The sequence below is a fragment of the Kogia breviceps genome, chromosome 6, assembly GCF_026419965.1.
Source record: "Kogia breviceps isolate mKogBre1 chromosome 6, mKogBre1 haplotype 1, whole genome shotgun sequence".
Lineage (NCBI taxonomy): Eukaryota > Metazoa > Chordata > Mammalia > Artiodactyla > Physeteridae > Kogia > Kogia breviceps.
This window is the reverse complement of record NC_081315.1, coordinates 62,690,395-62,710,374: the sequence shown is the minus strand read 5'-3', so window position 1 is coordinate 62,710,374 and position 19,980 is coordinate 62,690,395. Positions and strand designations below refer to the sequence as shown.

The 19,980-nt window shown below is 37.8% G+C and overlaps 1 protein-coding gene and 1 pseudogene across 4 annotated transcripts in view; one reads left to right on the top strand and one right to left on the bottom strand.

Moving 5' to 3' along the window:
• Positions 1-19,980, top strand: part of RASGEF1B (RasGEF domain family member 1B) — a 570,403-nt gene that overhangs the window by 22,294 nt on the left and 528,129 nt on the right. The window lies entirely within an intron of this gene.
• LOC131758924 (PHD finger-like domain-containing protein 5A pseudogene) lies at positions 17,150-17,493 on the bottom strand (annotated as a pseudogene).

Genomic DNA, 19,980 nt, shown 5'->3' with positions numbered 1-19,980 from the left:
GATTTTGCCATCTTTGGGGAAGGCACTGGGCCCTAAAATAATTTAGGATGACTTTGATGGTAAATTCTAAGACATGTTATGATAACAACTTTAACACTGTTTTAAGTTGATTAACAATATTTGTATGTGTCAGACATTTTTAGTTGATACAGTTGAAACTGTTCATTATTTTCAAGTTACCAATATTCAATTGAAGAGCATAAAATTTAATGTACTTTTAATTCACTTTTTTATTAATTTTTGTTTGTATATTTACATCTTTTGAGGCATTTCCTGTATAAATCTTCAATTACTATTCATTGGAACACTTCATAGATTTTCTTCACAAATGATTTGTGTTATTTTCCAAGATGTTCATAATTTTGAAAGGTGGTTACAAAAAATGAAAATGGAAAAATTTTCTTATTATCATAAGTACCACATTAACTTGAAGTAATAAAACTGAACTTTTGCTGCAATGGCTTCTAAAACAACACTTGGTTTTTCTGCTTGAGTCAGTGGCCTTTTCCTCCTTGTTGTGACTGTCCATGGTGCTGAAAGCCTGCTGTCTTAGACATAGTCATAAAATTACGGCAACATGAGAAATTTCCAGACTAATGCCCCCATTTTCAATGCAGAATTATAGAGAGGCAAGCTCACTTACCTAATCTGTTATTGCTTGTAATGGCTGATCAGGACAAGAATCCATGTGTTTTTTTTCTACTATGCCAGGTTGGCAAACATGGCTTCAAACCTAGAGGAGCCCAGTAGTGTTAAATGCACAAAACTCTAGGGTTCAGTTTGAAAAAGCAGTTTCTTAATTATGAGTCTTCATTAACGCTTTGGACACAGGAAATTATATGGCGATTTTTTTTCCTTGTTGGGGGTGCAGGGATGAGATTTCATCAGCTTGTAACAACTCTATTGGTGAGGGCTATAAATTCTTTTGGAAAAAAATTTTTAAAAAGTTTGAATCATTTCTCACATTTGAGTATTTTGAAAGCCTTCTTAAAATTCTGAGTGACTTTGGAGTACTTTCCAAATATGAGCAACTACCTCATTATCTTAGGACTAACTATTTAAATTCAATGTCCACTCATGGTTCTAAAAAAACATTTGGGAAAGGTAGCAAGGTATAGAAGAATAAATCCTGAGGCTTCTAGGTAAAAATTCTGAGATAAAATATGAGCCACCCTTATAAATGATGCTTAGAAGAATTTTATCTGGTAAAGGTTTTATTTCCCTTGCTAATAGTTTGAGATGCTACTTAGTTCTTGCACATTGGATTGCTAATTTTATTTTTCTCTTTATTTTTATCTTGGTTTGACTGTCATTTGGAAACATTTGAAATCAGTTTTGGTACCTTCTTTGAAAAATTAATAAGATTACTTGTATTTTATTTAGAATATGGGGAAATTTTTAGAGCAATTCAGACATTTTGTCTTCCAAATGTATCTATAGGGAAAATAGCAAAAATATTCCTTAAGTTAAACCTATGTATTTATTGTATTATGCAAGTGCATACTATTTACTCTTTTTTTTCTATTTTTTTGACTGTAATATTCTTTTTCAAAAAAATTAAAGTAGGGAATGCCCTGGTGGTTCAGTGGTTAGGACTCAGTGCTTTCACTGGTGAGGGCCTGAGTTCAATCCCTCGTTGGGGAACTAAGATCCCACAAGCCACACGGCATGGCCAAAAAAAAAAAGAAAAAAAATTGGGAGTATAGTTGATGTACAATATTATATGTTACAGGTGTACAATATAGTGATTCACAATTTTTAAAGGTTATACTCCATTTATAGTTATTATAAAATATTGGTTATATTCCCTGTGTTGTACAATATACCCTTATAGCTTATTTTATACATAAAAGTTTGGACCTCTTAATCCCCTACCCCTATATTTCCCCTCCCACCTCCCCTCTCGTCACTGGTAAGTCTGCTTACTGGAAGTGTCAAAAGCAAACAAAAATCAGTTGTTCACATAATGTAATTTTATTGCTGAACTCTCTACTGTGTTCCATTGATTTATTTGTGTAACTTTGTGCAAACACCAAACTATCTTGAATACAGTAGCTTTATGATAATTTAAAAAATTAGATCCTCTCACTTGGCTGTTTTTTAAAAATTTATTTTATTTTATTCATTTATTTAATTTTTGGCTGCATTGGGTCTTCACTGCTGCGCACGGGTTTTCTCTAGTTGCTGAGATTGGGGACTACTCTGTTGCGGTGCGCGGGCTTCTCATTGCGGTGGCTTCTCTTGTTGCGGAGCACGGGCTCTAGGTGCATGGGCTTTAGTGGTTGTGGCACATGGGCTTCAGTAGTTGTGGCTTGTGGGCTTCAGTAGTTGTGGCTTGCGGGCTCTAAAACGCAGGCTCAGTAGTTGTGGCATATGGGCTTAGTTGCTCTGCGGCATGTGGGATCTTCCCAGACCAAGGCTCGAACCTGTGTCCCCTGCATTGGCAGGCAGATTCTTAGCCACTGTGCCACCAGGGAAGCCCCTGGCTATTTTTTCTCAAAGTTGTTTTGCTTGTTCTACGTTCCTTGAATTGCCATATGAATTTTAGAATCAACTTAACAATTTTTACAAAATAGCATCCTGGGATTTTTGGGGGATCCATAGATCAATTTGGGGATAATTAATCTCACAACAGTGTTGTATATTCTGACCTATAAGCATGATGTATCTCTCCATTCATTTAGGTCTTTTAACATTTTTGTCAGCAACATTTTATAGTTTTCCGTGTATAGGTTTTACATCTTTTGCATCTTTGCATTGTATTTCTTTTGTCAGATTTATCCCTAAGTATTTTGTATTTTTAATGTTGTTGTAAATTGCATTGTTTTTTGAATTTTAATTTCTGATTACTCACTGATTGTATATAAAAATACAATTGGTTTTTGTATGTTGATCTTTGATCCTGCAGAATTGCAAACCTCACTTCTTAGTTCTAGTTGCTTTTCTGTAGATTCCATTATGTTTTCTACATAGGCAATCATATTGACATATTTTTCTTTTATTACTTTAAAGATGTTGCTCCATGTCTTTTTCTGTACCCTGTTGCCCATGAGAAATCTGCTGTCATCCTTATATTTGCTCTTGTGTATATAATATGTCTGTTTCCCTGACTGTTTTAAAGTTTTTTCTTTTTATCACTGCTTTGAGTAATTTTATTATGATGTGCTTTGCTGTCATTTTCTCATGTTTCTTGAGGTAAGTGAGCTTCTTTGTTCTGTGGGTTAATTTCAATTAAATTTGTAAAATTTTCATCAATTATTCATTAAAAAATTTTCACCCCCTATCTCCTCTTCTTTGGGACTCCAGCACAAGCATATTAGACCTCTCGAAGTCTACAGCTCACTGAGTCTCCATTCATTTTTAAAATTCTTTTTTTCTCTCTGTGTTTCATTTTGGAAAGTTTCTATTAATATGCCTTCAAGTTAATATTTTCTTCTACAACATCTAACCCGACATTAATCCCTTCCAGTGTATTTCTCCTTTTAGACATTGTAGTTTTCATCTCTAGCAGTTGATTTGGGTTTTTAAAAAAATATCTTCCCTGTCTCTATTAAGTTTTTGAAAATATGAAATATAGTTGTAACAACTATTATAATGTCCTTGTCTGTTAATTCTAACATTTGTATCAGTTCTGGGTCAGTTTTAATTGATTGATTTTTTTTCCTCATTAAGATTTATATTTTCCTGCTTCTTTGCATGCTTGGTAATTTTTAATTGGATGCCAGACATGTTGTATTCCTGTAAGTATTTTTGTGCTTTATTTTGGAATGCAGTTATTTGGAAACAGTTTATTCTTACCTGGTCTTATTTTAAAGATTTGTTCAGCTCACCTAGATGTGTGTTAGTCTAGGGTAATTATTCCCCACTTCTGAGGCAACACTCTTGAGTACCCTACCCAGTGACCAATGCAGTGTGATGTTTCCCTGTCTGCCTTGAGGGAAGAGGCACTATTCTCAGATTTAGGTGAACTCTAGGTATGGTTCTTTCTAATCCTTTCAGGGGATTCTTTCCCCAGCCTCAGATGATTTCCTCACATTTATGTGCAAATCAGTATCTTGCTCAATTTTTAGAGAGATTCTCTACAGATCTCTGGAGTTCTCTCTCTGTGAAGGTCTCTTTATTGGTTTTCCGTTGCGTACATTCTAGCTACTTTGGTCTTCCCAGGCTCTCACTCTGTCTTTTCAACCCAGGGAGTCAGCTGACTTCCCCTGCTGGATTCCCTCTCCTTGGGCTGCAGCCTGAAATTCTCTCAAGGCAGTATACTGGCACAAATGTAGGTCTCTTCTTATTTGTTTCTTATCTCTCAAGGATCACTGTTCTTCGTTGCCTGCTTTCCAATGTCATGAAAATCATTGTTTGATGTATTTTGTTTGTTTTTTTGGTGGTTTCAGGCAGAAGGGTAAATCTGGTCTCTCTTACTTCAAATACTCTTATTATTACTGGGGGATAATTATATGCTAAACCATGTGCTAGATACAATAAGTATAACTGTAGGAATTAAGTAGAAATAGAAGTAATTTCCAGAGCAATAGGAGAAAGATACATGAAAGAAGAGAATGAACTCATATTTGAAGGTTAAGTAGGATTTGGATATATACAGTGGAAGTATCATATCCCTTTAGTCAGAAATAGTCCTCTTATCGCAAAAGAACTATGGAGACGTGAATGAGCAAAACTTTTGCTGTTGACTATTTTAAGGAACCAGTCTAGGGACTTCCCTAGCGGTCCAGTGGTTAAGACTCTGCGCTTCCATTGCAGGGCGCATGGGCCAGATCCCGGGTCGGGGAACTAAGATCCCACATGCCACAAAAAAAAAAAGGAACCAGTGTACATGTTTACTTCAAGGAATTCTTTTTGCTTATCCATGTCTTTTCAATGGAAACGTAAGAGATACAGTGAAATGTAAATTTTAGCCATTTGGGAATATGTTATTTGTTAATACCAGGGTTTAATTTTTCAACATCAAGTTATTTTACAATATGAGTTTTTATTGTAAATAATAAACAAATGTTAAATAAATGGGTTTTGGAATCAAGCAGATCTGTATTTAAACTGGCTTTGTCATTTATTAGCTGTGTTTCCTTAGACTAGTCACTTATGTTAGTTTCAGTTTCCTCATCTTTAAAATGGGAATAATGAAGGTTGTTATCAGGATTAAGTGAGGTCATTCCCGTAAAGTACTTGGAACAGAGCCTAGAACAGATTGAATCCTCCATAAGTGTTGGTTGCCATTATATGTTATACCATGAAGGTGGAATGGCAGTTGCCTTAAAATATTTTGTGATATTTAGCTTTCTGACATAAAACTATCCATTTGTTTTTCTCATAGACCCTTACAGCTGAAAAAAACTGTATTCAAGTGTAATATTCTTCTATTCATTTCTTAAGCTTCATTTTACTTAGTATTCTTAGTCTTTGCCCACATGATAACAAACATCTGGATAAAAAATGAAAAAGTACTAGATTTGGATGACTGGGTTCATCTCAGTGGTCATGGATTGACCAGATGACCTTACCTGAATTAACTGTATTTATGTCTGTTTCCCACCTCAACTTTTTATCTGATCTTTTCTTTTTTCATCTCTGTTATCCCTGTCCTGCTGAAGTTGGCATCTCCTCCCTGCAGTTCATCTTTTGTGGGTTTCGTTCTGGAAGGGAGCTGTGTCTGATTAGTTTTGAGGCTTTGTAGGAACCCCCAGCCCCTCAGTTCTCCCGTTATTGAGAACCTATCGCACTACAAATGGAAATGTACTGAGTTCATCTGAGTTTCAGCCACTGCATTCACATCGGCCCACTGTGTTTTCCAGTGAGCACTTGTTGGCCATTTTTGGGTTTTCCTGTTCTCAGATCCATCAGATACTCTTTGCTTCTTTCTCTTTCCTCCTGCATGGCAGGGAATACCACACAGATCTTGTGGCTGCTGGTGGTTTATCCCAATCTGCTCATATATTCAGGTTCCTGGGGAAATCTTATCACTTAATTGTCACTATTTGATGTAAATATTGTTCATAAGTTTTTGGGTTTGGTATCCTAGTTGCTCTGTCTGTTTTTATGGGGGGATTTGGAGAGATTTAAAAACTATATTGTGGCTGCTGTCTTATTCCCAGAATCCCTCCCTGATCAGAATGTTTTTCACATTTATCTCTCCGTTTGAGACGTAGCCAACAGTTTTCTGGAAGCTCTGACCCAAAGGTTAATGAAATGGAAACTAGACTGTGATAAAAGAAACTAGCCTAGCTGGAGGTGGCTGGCTAGTGGGATTATTTTAATGCAACCATTTAATTTTTCTGGATGTGTCTTTCTGTGGCTTAGGAATACATTACTTCCTTATTATTTAATTTGCAAACAGGATGACAGTGTATATATCATTTTTGTGCATTTTAGATATGCCAAGAGTCAATTTCTGCTCTCCTGCCCTATAAACATGAGAATTACTCAAAAATTTCTGATACAGCACCATTAGCTTAAAACTCAGGTGTTGCTTTTATTCCCTATCACCAGAATTGTAAAGGGATTTTTACCACTTTGAGCACTTTTTTTTAAGTCTTCTTGTTGAGCTGGGGTTGCTTTCTTTTCTCTTGCTGACCTCTTGTTTTTCTTGGTCTTAAAAATCATTCAGGCTGGAAATGTAGGAGGTAAAAAGCTTTTTAGGGTTTTCATTGGCTTCAAATCTAGAGAGTGTCAATTAAACCAATCCAATTACTTTTGGAATTTTTCCTTTTTTTTTTTGAGGAAATTAATCACTGTAGAAATAAACATGTCATCTGGTCATTTGAAACCTTATAGATTTTTGTTCAAGTTTAAAATTGATTAGAAGTAGTGATGGTAGTGGCATGGGGTGAGTGAGAAAGGAAGGGAGCAGAATTAATTATCTCCTGAAATCTATCACACTCTAAGGGCATTTTCTGTAGCATCATTATTATGAGTGTATTGTTAGACCTCACCATGGAAGGCAAGTGTATTAGCAATTTTACCTGATTCACAGGAGAAGAAAATAGGAATCTGAGAAATTCTTAAAAGTCCAGAAGATATAATTAATTCCCAAACGTCTTCCTTGTGTTCTATGTTCTGCCACAGAAATAGCTGAACTTTTATCAGTAGTAATCATTAATGACCTATACTCTCCCTTACAATGACAATTTTCACTTAATTTTCAGAGGGATTCAGAAAGCTCTCATTTTGGAAGCCATAGAAATTATTACTGACCACACACATTTTTGTGCACCAGTGAACTTCGAGGTACTTGGATGATTTATAGCAAGGAGAGGTTTTCTCTTTATCTGATTTCACTGCTTTGCTCCCAGTACAGCCCATGTGCTCCTCTCTTGAGTCTTGCTGTGTGCGGTACCCAGTTCACGACTGTTTAATTCCCAGTTCACCACCCTTGCCAAGCTATTGTCTGCTGCCTGAAAATCCTCCTAACATCAGCTTTGTTAATAAGACTTAATCTCTCCATTCTTACCTAGTTCAAAACTCAATTCCTACAGGAAGTCTTCTATTAAATGCTATTTATTCCCTCTGAAGTACCATTGGGGCAACATCCCTTCAGCACATATATTTTTGATTTGAATAATAATGCTTCTCACTGCATTTAATATAGCTTTTAGTCCAAACTGAGCTCTTAATATATGATTATTAACCAAGTAACCTATTACCTTTCCTTGTAGGAAAACCAGTAAGTAAGCCTCATGTATCAAAAGTCTGTATTTATTGTTTAGAGTGTTTGAGGGTAAAACAAATGTTCAATGAAAACAAAAGTTGGATGAGTTTAGATGAATTGGGTTTTATACTAGAATTTGGTTATTCTAGTATATATTATAGTTATTTTGCATGCCAACATTTAAGTATAATATATAATAATAACTCTATATATGCTTTTTGGATGATAAAAATAGCTGCTATGTATTACTATGTACTAGGCATTCTGTTTAGGAACCTGGATTATCTTGTCTTATCCTTCCCATACTTGGAGGTATGTTTATTATTGTAGTCATTTTACATGCAGGTGGTGATGTTAGTGCTTAAAGAAGCTAGGTAACCTGACCAAGATCACCCAGGTACTAAATGGCAGAGATGTGGTTTTATTACAATCAATCTGCATCTAGAACTTATGTTTTTAACCGCTCCATTCAAATCTTAATGCCAAGAAAAAGAACACCATGGTGAATCATCTTATTTCCTGTCCATTTTATAATACCCAGGCAGATTAAAATTGGCCAGAGGAGTGTTTTATGAAAACTTTTTCCAGACAATGTGAATCAGAGACACTATATTGTAGGACCAATTCACTAAGCATGATGTAATCTAAGTGCAGCCTAAGTTTTTTCTCCCACTATCGTGGTTGTATTCAGAGGTCCACTTTACATTGAATCTTGCTTTAGGAGGTCTTCTTGGGCAGTACCTAAAACGGTGAAAGGCCTGCTCTCTCTCCCGTGTGGCCCACCTGTTCTAAAGGAAACACACATGCATCTCTTGTGCCTATAAGTTCTGAGAGTACAGACAGATCGTAGCCCCCAGCCGACTAGATTCTGTGGCTTCAGGGCTCTTTGACTTTTTCAGAGGTAAGTGGAGCCATCTGTCTTTCAATGACCAGGAATACATTGCAAGTTCTGGGAGTGATCTCATGAGAGCCCCCTCTCTCTTTTCATACTCTGACTCTATTTTACTTCCTTATACAGATGAAGCATTCAGTGTGATGGAACTGGTTTGAAATTTTTCTTTTGTAAATTCTGTGCATAGAAAGGGTGGGTGAGTAGGTGTGTTTTTCACTTGCTTGGTATCTATTGTATTGGTGCTTATGCAGAATATCTTCATTTTGTCCCTCCAGACCTGCTCTCCATCCCTATCTAACCTCTTGTGTGGCCCAAGACACTGACCTATTTGGACTTCACCAGTGGACTCCCTTGTCTTCTGGCTTTATGTGGAGTTTGGTCAACAGGGAGTCTGGGGAGAAGCCAGGAAGAAGGGAGGAGAGTGAGGTTGGGTTTGTAATTCCCTGGCTCCCTTCCTACTGGGTTCTCTTGGGTTGCCAGCATCCCTCAACCAAGGCTTTTTTGTCAAGCAGCCCTCTCCTCTCCGGTGATTTTGGTAACAACTCTCTTCCCTTGTGTTTTTGGGTCTAGGGATGTTGGCAGTTACTATGGTGTTACTAGACCAGGGGCACTGCATCATCCTTTGTGGTTTCCCTATAATCTGCCCACATCTTTTGTGAATATTCCCTTTATTGAACTTTCTTCATGTTACCGAGCTTCAGTGTGCTGTCTGCTTCCTGCTGGGATCCTATTTGATATGACACCTTAGTTGAAACTGACGTAGAGATGCTGCCATTTTTTTTTTTTTTTAACATCTTTATTGGAATATAATTGTTTTACAATAGTGTGTTAGTTTTCCCTCTACAACAAACTAAATCAGTTATACATACACACATGCTCCCACATCTCCTCCCTCTTGCATCACCCTCTCTCCCACCCTCCCTATCCCACCCCCCCAGGCGGTCACAAAGCACAGAGGTGATCTCCCTGTGCTATGCAGCAGCTTCCCACCAGCTATCTAATTTACATTTGATAGTGTATATATGTCCCTGCCACTCCCCCACTTCGTCACAGCCCACCCCTCCCCCTCCCCATATCCTCAAGTCCATGCTCGAGTAAGTCTGTGTTTTATTCCCGTCCTACCACTAATCTCTTCATGACATTTTTTTCCCTTAGAGTCCATATATATGTGTTAGCATACGGTATTTGTTTTTCTCCTTCTGACTTACTTCACTCTGTATGACAGACTCCAGGTCCATCCACCTCATTATAAATAACTCAGTTTCATTTCTTTTTATGGCTGAGTAATATTCCATTGTATATATGTGCCACATCTTCTTTATCCATTCATCTGTTGATGGACACTTAGGTTGCTTCCATGTCCTGGAGATGCTGCCATTTTTAACATCCTGTTATATGTATTAAAAATATAGATTCCTTAGGCCCCCATTAGACCTACTGAATCATAATCTGTGGTCGTGGCATTTGGGATTCTGCATTATTTTTAAAGATTTATTTATTTATGTATTTTGTCTGCACCAGGTCTTAGTTGCGGCTCGTGGGATCTTCGTTGCGGCATGTGGACTCTTAGTTGTGGCATGCATGTGGGATCTAGTTCCCCGACCAGGGATCGAACCCGGGGCCCCTGCATTGGGAGTGCCAAGTCTTACCCACTGGACCACCAGGGAAGTCCCTGGGATTCTGCATTTTTAACAAGCATCTCAGATGATTCTAATACTCTAAAGAGTCAGATTTAATAGAACTCTAACATCAATTCAGTAAGTAGGAATTAAATTTTGAGCGAGGCCCAACCTGCAGGGATTGAACTATTTTGCCAGCCTAGAAGGCTCACTGAGTTCAAATTGGTAAAGTGCTTTGAGAGTCAGTAATTGAACAATACTGTGTTCATACTATCCATGTAGCATTTATGTTTTCTTTTATTTTCTCTAAATAGGGCTGAATTCTTTTAGGTGGATTAATTGATATTTTTGACTGTTGCACATAGTTCCTATGCATGGTTATTTCTTATACTTTCCTTGTATAGACATGGCTTACCAGTAGCAGTTCGAGTTAATTGTTGGCCTAATACATAGATCTAATACCACTTGCTAATACTTCAGCTTAATAAGCAATGTTTGAAATAACTATTACTGCTACATGTTTCCAGAATGACATTTCTTAAAAGGGAGATTTTTTGAATTAATTTTAATAAGGATGTGGCAGGTATAATATGGCCCACCAAAAGTGTCTATGTCCTAATCTTTGGAAACTGTGAATGTGTTAGGTTACATGGCAAAGAGGAATTGTGGTTGTAGATGAAATTAAAGTTGCTAATCAGATGACCTTGAGATGTTGAGATCATCCTGGAATATCTAGGTGGCTTCACTGTAATCACAAGGGTCCTTAACAGTGGAAGAGGGAAGTAAAAGTTGGCACACTGTGATCTGAGAAGGACTAGATCTGTCGGCTTTGTAGATGGAAAGGGGCCATGAGCCGAGGGATGAACTCCCTCTAGAAGCTGGAAAAGACAAGGAAATGTGCTCTCTCCTAAAGCTTCTGGGAAGGAACACAGCCCTGCTGACACCTTGATTTAGCCCAGTGAGACTGTGTTGGACTTCTAACCTACAGATATGTAAGACAATAAATTTATATTATTTTAAGCCACTAAGTTGCTGGTAATTTGTTACAGCCACAATAGAAAGCTGATACACAAGGTTAAAAGAAATGAGGGGAGGGAGATTTCAAATAATAAATCAATACTTTAACTGGGGTCATTTACCCTGCAAACCTTGAAGCACGCAAAGGCTGTAATTGTCATGTCTGAATGTTTGAAAATTTAATTCATTCCTTAGGAGCCTTGGTGGGTGCCGTCGGGACTTTTTGATATTGTAATTATGGGGTTGGTACAGGAGCTCATTATACACACAGAGAGAGAACTGGGAATGTGTGACACGCTCTTGGACCCATTCTAAGCCACATCTTGACTGCCCAGAATGTAGATGACCTTCAGTGAGTGGCGGGCCAGCCCTCTGAGAGATGATACCTCCATAAAGGCCCTGTTCCTTTGTGTCCCTGGGAACCTGTCAGCCCATCGCTGTGCTGGTTATGGAGGCTAGGCGAGGAGCAGGAGTACCTATCTGATTATTTTGCTTATCTTTTCCATTTTCTATAGTATTTTTTGTTTTTCTTATTATCTCCCAATTCTCATATTAAAATCTTTGCATTTGCTATCATATTTTTAATTCCCAAGAACTAATTTTTAATTTCTGGATGATGACAAGGCTTCACTGAGCCCCCTTCTTGACTATGCCTCTCCATGGCCTGCCAGCCCAGTTTTAGCAAGAATCCTGCTAAGCTAGTTTAATGAGACTCCCTCCGCCCTTGGTATCCAATCAAATTCCTCATCCCCCCGACCTTTGATACCTAACAAATTTCTTCTTGGTGATTTCCCATCTGCCGACTCCCTCATCCTGCCTATGGGCTCTAAATCCCCAGCTGTCCCTATTGTATTTGGAGTTGAGTTCAATCTCTCTTCCCTGCTGCAAATAGTCTTGATCCTTGTTGCAATAATCCCGAATAAAGTCTTCCTCGCCTGTTTAACTATCCAGTGCTATTTTTTCTCTTTGACAATGCTTCTTTCATATAGACTCTTTCCCTTATTTCTTTCAGTTCAGTATCTTCTCTTATCAATCAGAGAACATTAGTGATGGGCTTTAAAAAATTTCTTTTTTCTTTTCTCTGCATTTAAAAAAATACAAACAGGTTTATTTGAAAAATTTTTTTTTTCTGATTTTCATATTTAAGAAGCGGGCACTAAAGTTCTTATTGGAAGTTCTGTGTGTGATTTGTCAGCTGAAATGCTTCAGTGTAGGAAGATTAGGCTAGGCCATTTCAATCGCCTCTGCCTCTTCCTGTAATTCCCCCATCAATGCCTGTGGCTCCATTCTCTGGAGCTGGCAAGTTTTTCCAGAGAGAAATTTCCCAAACTCCTGCCTGTTGGGAAAGAAATAAAAGCCTAGCTATGTGAGTCCTGGATGCAAGGGTGGGTAAGAAACTGGGAATCTTACCTTTCAGTATGTGGCTTTTATATGATCATCCTATCTTTAGTGTGATATCCCTTATTCTCTGTGTCCCTTGTGTCCTCTAGCCCATAATCTCTTCCATTCTCCATCTCCAGAGAGTGAATCTAGAGTCCTCTGTAGTTTGGGGAGGATATCTAGAGCAGACTTGTGCAGCCTCCCAATCAATCTTCCTGTTTTTAACCCTGCTCAATTTCCTACTCTTTTGGAGGTATATTACTAGTCTTCTGAGTCTTTTAATCATTCTGAGGAAATAATTGGTTGGCTTTTGGTTTCTTTCGGTGCTGCTTTAGGATTAAATTTTCTCAGGTCTGCTAAGTCAGGATCACTTGTCAATCTGCTCTCCATCCTCCAATATTTTGTTTCTGTCTTCTCCTAACTTTTCTTTGTCTTTCCTAAAAATGGAGTATCAGAAAGTGTTCAATGCATCATGTTTAACTGGAAGTAAATGTACATTTTAGAAAGGTTTCAAGATATTAGCTAGTTATCTTTTGGTTTCCTCTCAGTCAATAAGAAATTCAATTTACCTTAACATCCCAGTTCCTCCCAACAAACATAGAATTAATAAGTGGTGATGGAATGATTGATTTATTATATAAATAGACACACTGTATTTCCTTGACACTTTGTAAAGGATGTAAAGAGGTACCATATTAAATAAATCTAATTGAAGGCAAATAATTCACAACAGAGTATAAATTACATAAATTTCACTGCCTCACCCAGCATATTGCATTAGAGCTGAGGATTATCTCAGTAATCAGCTAACAATAGGGGTCCATATTGATTCTAACTGCTAATTATGTCAGGGGTATGCCCCCGAGTTAGAATTTTAAATCTCATTCTGTTTAATCTGAAAGCACTTCCTGAACTCTGAGTTGTAATTTAAACAGAAAAGATTACAAACACTGGCAAAACGACAGATCTGAGCAGCTTATCCCACAAGAACTGTTTAGGAACTTTTTCATCATCTTTTATGATGGCAGAGTCTGGCCTTGTATTTTGGACCAAGGAGTCACAAACTGGGATACCTAAGGCCAACCCAAGTGGAGTAAAGCACCCAACAAACTTATAATTAATAAATGATGATGGAACTATTCAGCCATTAAGATTGGATATTTCCCTTGTTTGTCAAGGGCATTTGAGTATAATTTAAGGAGTAAAGTAAAGAAGAATCAAGAGTAAACATGGAGGAATATAGTGAGTTCCTATTTGGTAAAATCCAGGACTCATTTTTCTCTGGAATACTGCCTCAAATCCCTGCCTTCATTTTAAAGGATATAGAAGAAAACACTGATGGCAGCATTTTCTCAAAGCCAAGAATGATTCTTGGATCAATCTTATCATGTTCTTTGTTTACATAAATTAAATTTGATAGTGGCTGAGATTTTTAAGAAATATTTTAGGTCATTATTGATCAGCTCAACCATCCAAAGGACCCTGTTTAAAATAGGGTCCTGAAACATCATATGAATGTTTCATTTCCTTGGATGTTTAGATCCAAAACAGGGCTTAAAATATCTTGTTGGTAGATAGATATGAATTTTTGGCTGTTAAGGAGATGTAGAAGATTAGTTGAATTAACTCCTGATTCACTCGATTCTCAACATGTTATAATGTTCCAGAACATTTCCAAATTTTAAAAAGTGCTTCTTATTGAAAACAGAGTTCAATAAGTTGATTCCAGGCGTTGAGGAGAATCTTTTACCTGTAAAATAAAACTTACATTCAGATACTCTTTCAACAAGCCAAATAGTTTTCCATACAAAGAAGTGTATACTAGGTACGTCCATGCTGTGTCTTTAGTTTCAATACAATGAAACAGACTTAAAACGTTTTTTGAACTACATTTGTCAAATATCCAGTTAAACTATTGCACTCTCAATATTTCAATCTGCAAGTATGCATCAATTAAATGTCTTAACATGCCCAGGGTTACAGAAAAACATGTTTTCTTGTTTAATTTTATGAAAACATCTACCACAGTGCCTGTCATATGATAGATGCCTATTAAACATTTTCTGGACTTCTATACCTGTTAAATTTGTTGACTACCCACTGAAAAATAAAAGGTCTTCAGAAATAAATTATTAAGCAAGACTTAGGCCTTTTAGGCAAGTGAAGATGAAGAAATGTTCAAATCATAATCTTAAAGTAAATATGTTATCTATCACTTACTTTTAGGCATAATTGATATTTAGTTAGTATTGGATGTAAAATATCAATTATACCAGTTGGTGTATAGCCACAGTTCTGAGTACCTACCCCTCTCTCTGCCTTCTGCATCCTGGACCTTCCTACAATCCAGCAATTAAAGAATTACAGCCTGGCACAGTAGGGGGTTTTCATGGAGTCCATTCTGACTGACAGAAGTCTGGGATATACTGAGGTTAAGTATCTTGACTATCACCCTCTTCATTTACCAGGTGATATTTGCTTAGGGAATGCAAATAAATTTCAATAGTAGCTGGATACAGATTTTATTAGCATGCAAATTAGTTTTTTGGGGGACTGGGGGGAATAGAATTAGCATTTCCCAAGCTCTTTTTCACTGAAATATTGTTAGTTTACTTGAAAAATGCTGGATTGAGCAGTTACACCTATTCTTTGGTATAGGACTTTTCAGAGCCTTTAATATTTGACTTTACATTTTAAATCTCTAGGATTTAAGGATTACTTGACTATGAAACCCCTTTTTTCCCCATGGGACACCAATTAATGTTAATTGATATAATGCGTATTAAAACTCTAAATATTTAGGATAGCCCTTGCTGCTTCTCATATATATATATATATATATATATATATATATATATATATATGCATGTATGTAAATTAGCATTATTCACTCTGGTTTTTAAAATTTATTAATTTTTGACTGCATTGGGTCTTCGTTGCTGTGCACAGGCTTTCTTTAGTTGCGGTGAGCATGGGCTACTCTTAGTTGCAGTGCGTGGGCTTCTCATTGCGGTGGCTTCTCTTGTTGCAGAGCACGGGCTCTAGGTACACGGGCTTCAGTAGTTGTGGCTCGTGGGCTCTAGAGCGCAGGCTCAGTAATTGTGGTGCATGGGCTTAGTTGCTCCGCAGCGTGAGGGATCTTCCTGGACCAGGGCTCGAACCCGTGTCTCCTGCACTGACAGGCAGATTCTTAACCACTGTGCCATCAGGGAAGCCCTACTCTTTTTGAATTATCAATTTCATGGCAAGGTAGAAGAAAAGCTAATGTTGATAAAGGCAAAGAAAAGTTAGAGTTGACGATTGTAGTCCGGGTAGGCTAGGTCAAGCTGTGGGAACACCCAATCCCCAAATCCTAGTTGGTTTAATACACAACAGTGGCTCATGCAAAGGCTGCTGTGGTTTGAGACACTGTCCTTCAAGTAGTGACCCAGTGATGTGGCTGCTTTTTTCTTACGTTGGGGAGCTAATGGAATGTTTGGTGAGACTTCCTGTCTCTGCTGAAACTCTAGAGCAAAAATCAGTATTATGTAGTATAGTATGTTGATTGTTCTTCATTTTAATTTTGGTAAATACATAAATAGCAAGCTATGTGTTTTTACCTTCCTCCAAAAGCACTTTTCCCATTCTGCAAATTAGCCATGGGAAAGTATGAACTGGCTTTGCTTAGCTCATTTTTAGAGTGTCTATTCTTTTTACCATTACATGTTCAGGTTTTTAAATATTCAATTGATGCTGTAGAACCACAGAGTTGAGAGTCTGGTTATTAGATTTCTTGCTTTTTGGCATCTTGCTTACATAACAGTATTGTTCCTTTCAGTGTTACTTATTCTTTGTGACTGGTTAATTTATGTGTAGATACTTAAACAAGAACTCTACATTTTTTTTCCTAAACATCACAAGTGCTTTCTCTTACCATGATTATTTTCTTTTTTGCATGAATCCCAATACCTTTATTCTGAATCACAAATTCCTGGGTGACTAAAATTCCTAGAGTTAAAATTAAATTGGGAAGGGGCTGACTACCAGAAAATAAACACCTGCTTTATTAATACAATAGCAACAGAAAGGGTTTCCAATTTTTAGAAGAAAAATAACATGAACCAGCACCACCTGGTGGGTGTTACACGATGAAATGCCCACATTTATTGTTCTGAGAGCCCACTGCCACCCTGCAGATGTGTCATCAAGGACAACTGCCATCAGAGCTGCTGCAAGAACGTGCTTCTCACTGCAGCTAGCTTCACAGTCAGCTCCTCAAACAGAAGACTGAAATGATATATCATTCCTGTTTTAGAAGCTTTTGGTGTACAGAACTTCTCGATGTGGATAACACAGTCTTGCTTCTTGAATTTAAGGAACGCCATGCACCAATCTATCAATTTTTCTGCCAGAGTGCTCTGCGAAGAATCTTTTTTTTCCATTCCTACCATGCCTGGGTGAGAAGAGAGGAAAGGGTGGAAAGGTGCCAATGTACTAATAATAGGCAATTCAGGTGATGCTCTGTGCTCCACTTCCTTTCTGTAGGTATTTCTTTGGGCAGCTGCAGCGGCTTGATTGGGGGAGGAAGAGGCAGCCCACCAATCACCTCTTCTTTAAGCCCTATTTTTTGCGTTCTTGAAGAGATCTGTCTTAGAGCTCCCCAAACTGACAATCTTTGGGCAACCATCTCTGTCTTTCTCCTGGATGGTGCCCTCCTTACAAAAATAGGCATCTGAAACTCCGGGGCCTCCACGGATCACACAGCGTCCCTGGTAAGAGCCATAGTTACATTAATCACACAGGTGCACCAGGGTGCAGGGACACACATAGGAATCACAGATCACACACTTGCCATCACATCTTTCACACAGTCTTCCAATGGCAACACCAGCCTGCTTGCAGCAAAAGATCAAGTCCGGGTGATGTTTAGCCATAGCTCCCTCTATGCCTCCCCATGATTATTTTCTAAAAGACACTCGCCAAGTGAGAAATCTTCCCTGATTTTGTCACAGCTGACAGTCTCTGTTGAAGAAAGATTCTCGTCTTTGTTATCAAGAGAATAGTGCAAAGGAATGAACACTGATAGAACTTCATAAGAGCAGCATCTTGTGATGCCTAGTCTAAATCCATGGTTACTAATTTTTCAATTTTGTGAGTAGCACATTCACTCACAGTTCTTCACATGTTAATAAAGCCTCCAGTATTACCTCCTGCCTCTCCCTGCGTGTGAACACTTTATTGGAAGGAAAGGAGCTAATGTTAAGCTAGTGTAGACTGAGGCTGAGGGGTGCTGTGGTGAGGGAAGGGAAGAGCCCTTTCTACCCATTACTTAAATATTTTTCTGAAGTGATTTGGATTTAACATGATATGCTGATATAGTTTTTCTTCATGATGCTATAGGGGAGGAAAAATCTTTTCCTTCTACTCTTCTAAGTTCTCGCTGGGGCCTCTATAACAAGAAAAAATCATATAAATGTATTTAATAATAACTTTTACATGACACGAGAGCCTTAATAAGGAAACAAAGACTTGAAGAAGCGATTAAACCAGAGTGTTTTCACGCTAGGTTTGATGAAGAGTGGAGAGTCGTGGAAAAATGCGATAGGATAACAGAGTAGGAGCTAAGGGTAGTACTCGGGAAAAGAGCAAGGCCTGTTCAGATTCCTTTCAGCATCCTTCCACCTTGGAAATAAGGATGTTCCTTTCCTCCCTGCATAGGGAGGGCCCCTCTCCCATAAGGGTTTTGTGACCTACTTCAGGGGAAGTTCAGAAAGTCCTTCCTGCATGTGACATTTCTTAAATTTTTTTCAGTTTATGCCAAGGTGCCATATCTAGGGGTAGGTTATCCTGAACACCATCAATGTTGTGAGTAAACATCCAGGAAACTCATTAGCTTCAATTGTACTTGATACTTTCCTTCTTGGGTTTCCTTACTCATCCTTCCGAAGTTCTCCCAGCAGGTATGGCCTTCTCCAATTTAAGAAATTCATAATGAATATGTAGCAGATATAGTAAGCCGCAAATGGTAATATTTTCTCCTAGCTTTGTGAATTCAATGCTTTGAGAACATAATTTTCCCTACAAAAAAGTTGGAGATGGGGTTTAGAGTCTTTAGCCTCTTGTATCTTTAAAATTAAAGATTTAAACAAATTTAAATTAAAAAGTAATATATTTTCATTGTAAAACTATTAGAAATGACAGATAAAGAGAATAAGGAAAAAAATCCATCCTGAACTGCCACCGCTCTCCTACATAAAAATAATTACTATCGGGCTTCCCTGGTGGCGCAGTGGTTGAGAGTCCGCCTGCCGATGCAGGGGACATGGGTTCGTGCCCTGGTCCGGGAAGATCCCACATGCCACGGAGCGGCTGGGCCCGTGAGCCATGGCCGCTGAGCCTGCGCGTCCGGAGCCTGTGCTCCGCAACGGGAGAGGCCACAACAGTGAGAGGCTCGTGTACCACACACACAAAAAAATAATAATAATTACTATCATCATATCTGTGTATATATTTATGACCTTTTCTCTATAGGTATAAATATACCTATATAAATAAATTCTCAAGGTTGCAGTAATAGTATAGACATGATTTCATGTTTTCTTTTACATTTTATAAACTCTTTTCCATGTTTTTTACATAATCTTCATAGTTATTATTTTCGTGGCTAACATCATTATTTAAAATTGAGTTATTGTTAGAAGAAATGGATTCTTTGAGAAACATGTCCCCTTCTATCCTTTTCGTTTGAGCAAGGTTCTGGAGTATATAGGATATTTTCCTCTCCGCCTTGGGCATGTACTCACCCATTTCCTTATTCCCCTTTAACCTAATACTAGAAATATTTTTTTCAATCAGGCATACGAATAATATTAGACATTTATTTGGAAAGAAATAATAAATGAAAGAAGTATTCTCTGAGGAGGATCTTTTTGGATAGGGTTGAAGACAGGGTTTTTCATTTTATCTGCCATTGGCTTCCAAATGAAAATAGAAGGAATGGCAGCTGTATTTTAACTACAGAATTGTGCATATATGTGTGTCTGAGGAACTTTACGAAATAGCTTAGAAAATGATCATCAGTGCCTTGAACAGATTCATCACAACGTGTGTACTTATTTAAGCATATTCTTGGGTACTGTGCATTCACATGGCCTGATTTGTAATATATGCCATTTTTTCCCCTGAGTCTGCATATCAGAGATGATGCCTTTTTTTTCTCCCAGTACTGCTGCATCTGCCTCTACCTGGGATTATGCAGATTCTGGTTTAAACCTCTTTATTCTTTTCTGCAAGTGCACAGCATGATGGGCTTGATTTCTGAGAGTAAATGATAATGGATTTCAGCTTTCACCAGTGACATTTGGAAACTACAAGTCTTTAATAATATGTGTGCCACACAATGAAAATGGTCACCCTGTTCCAAGGATGTGAAA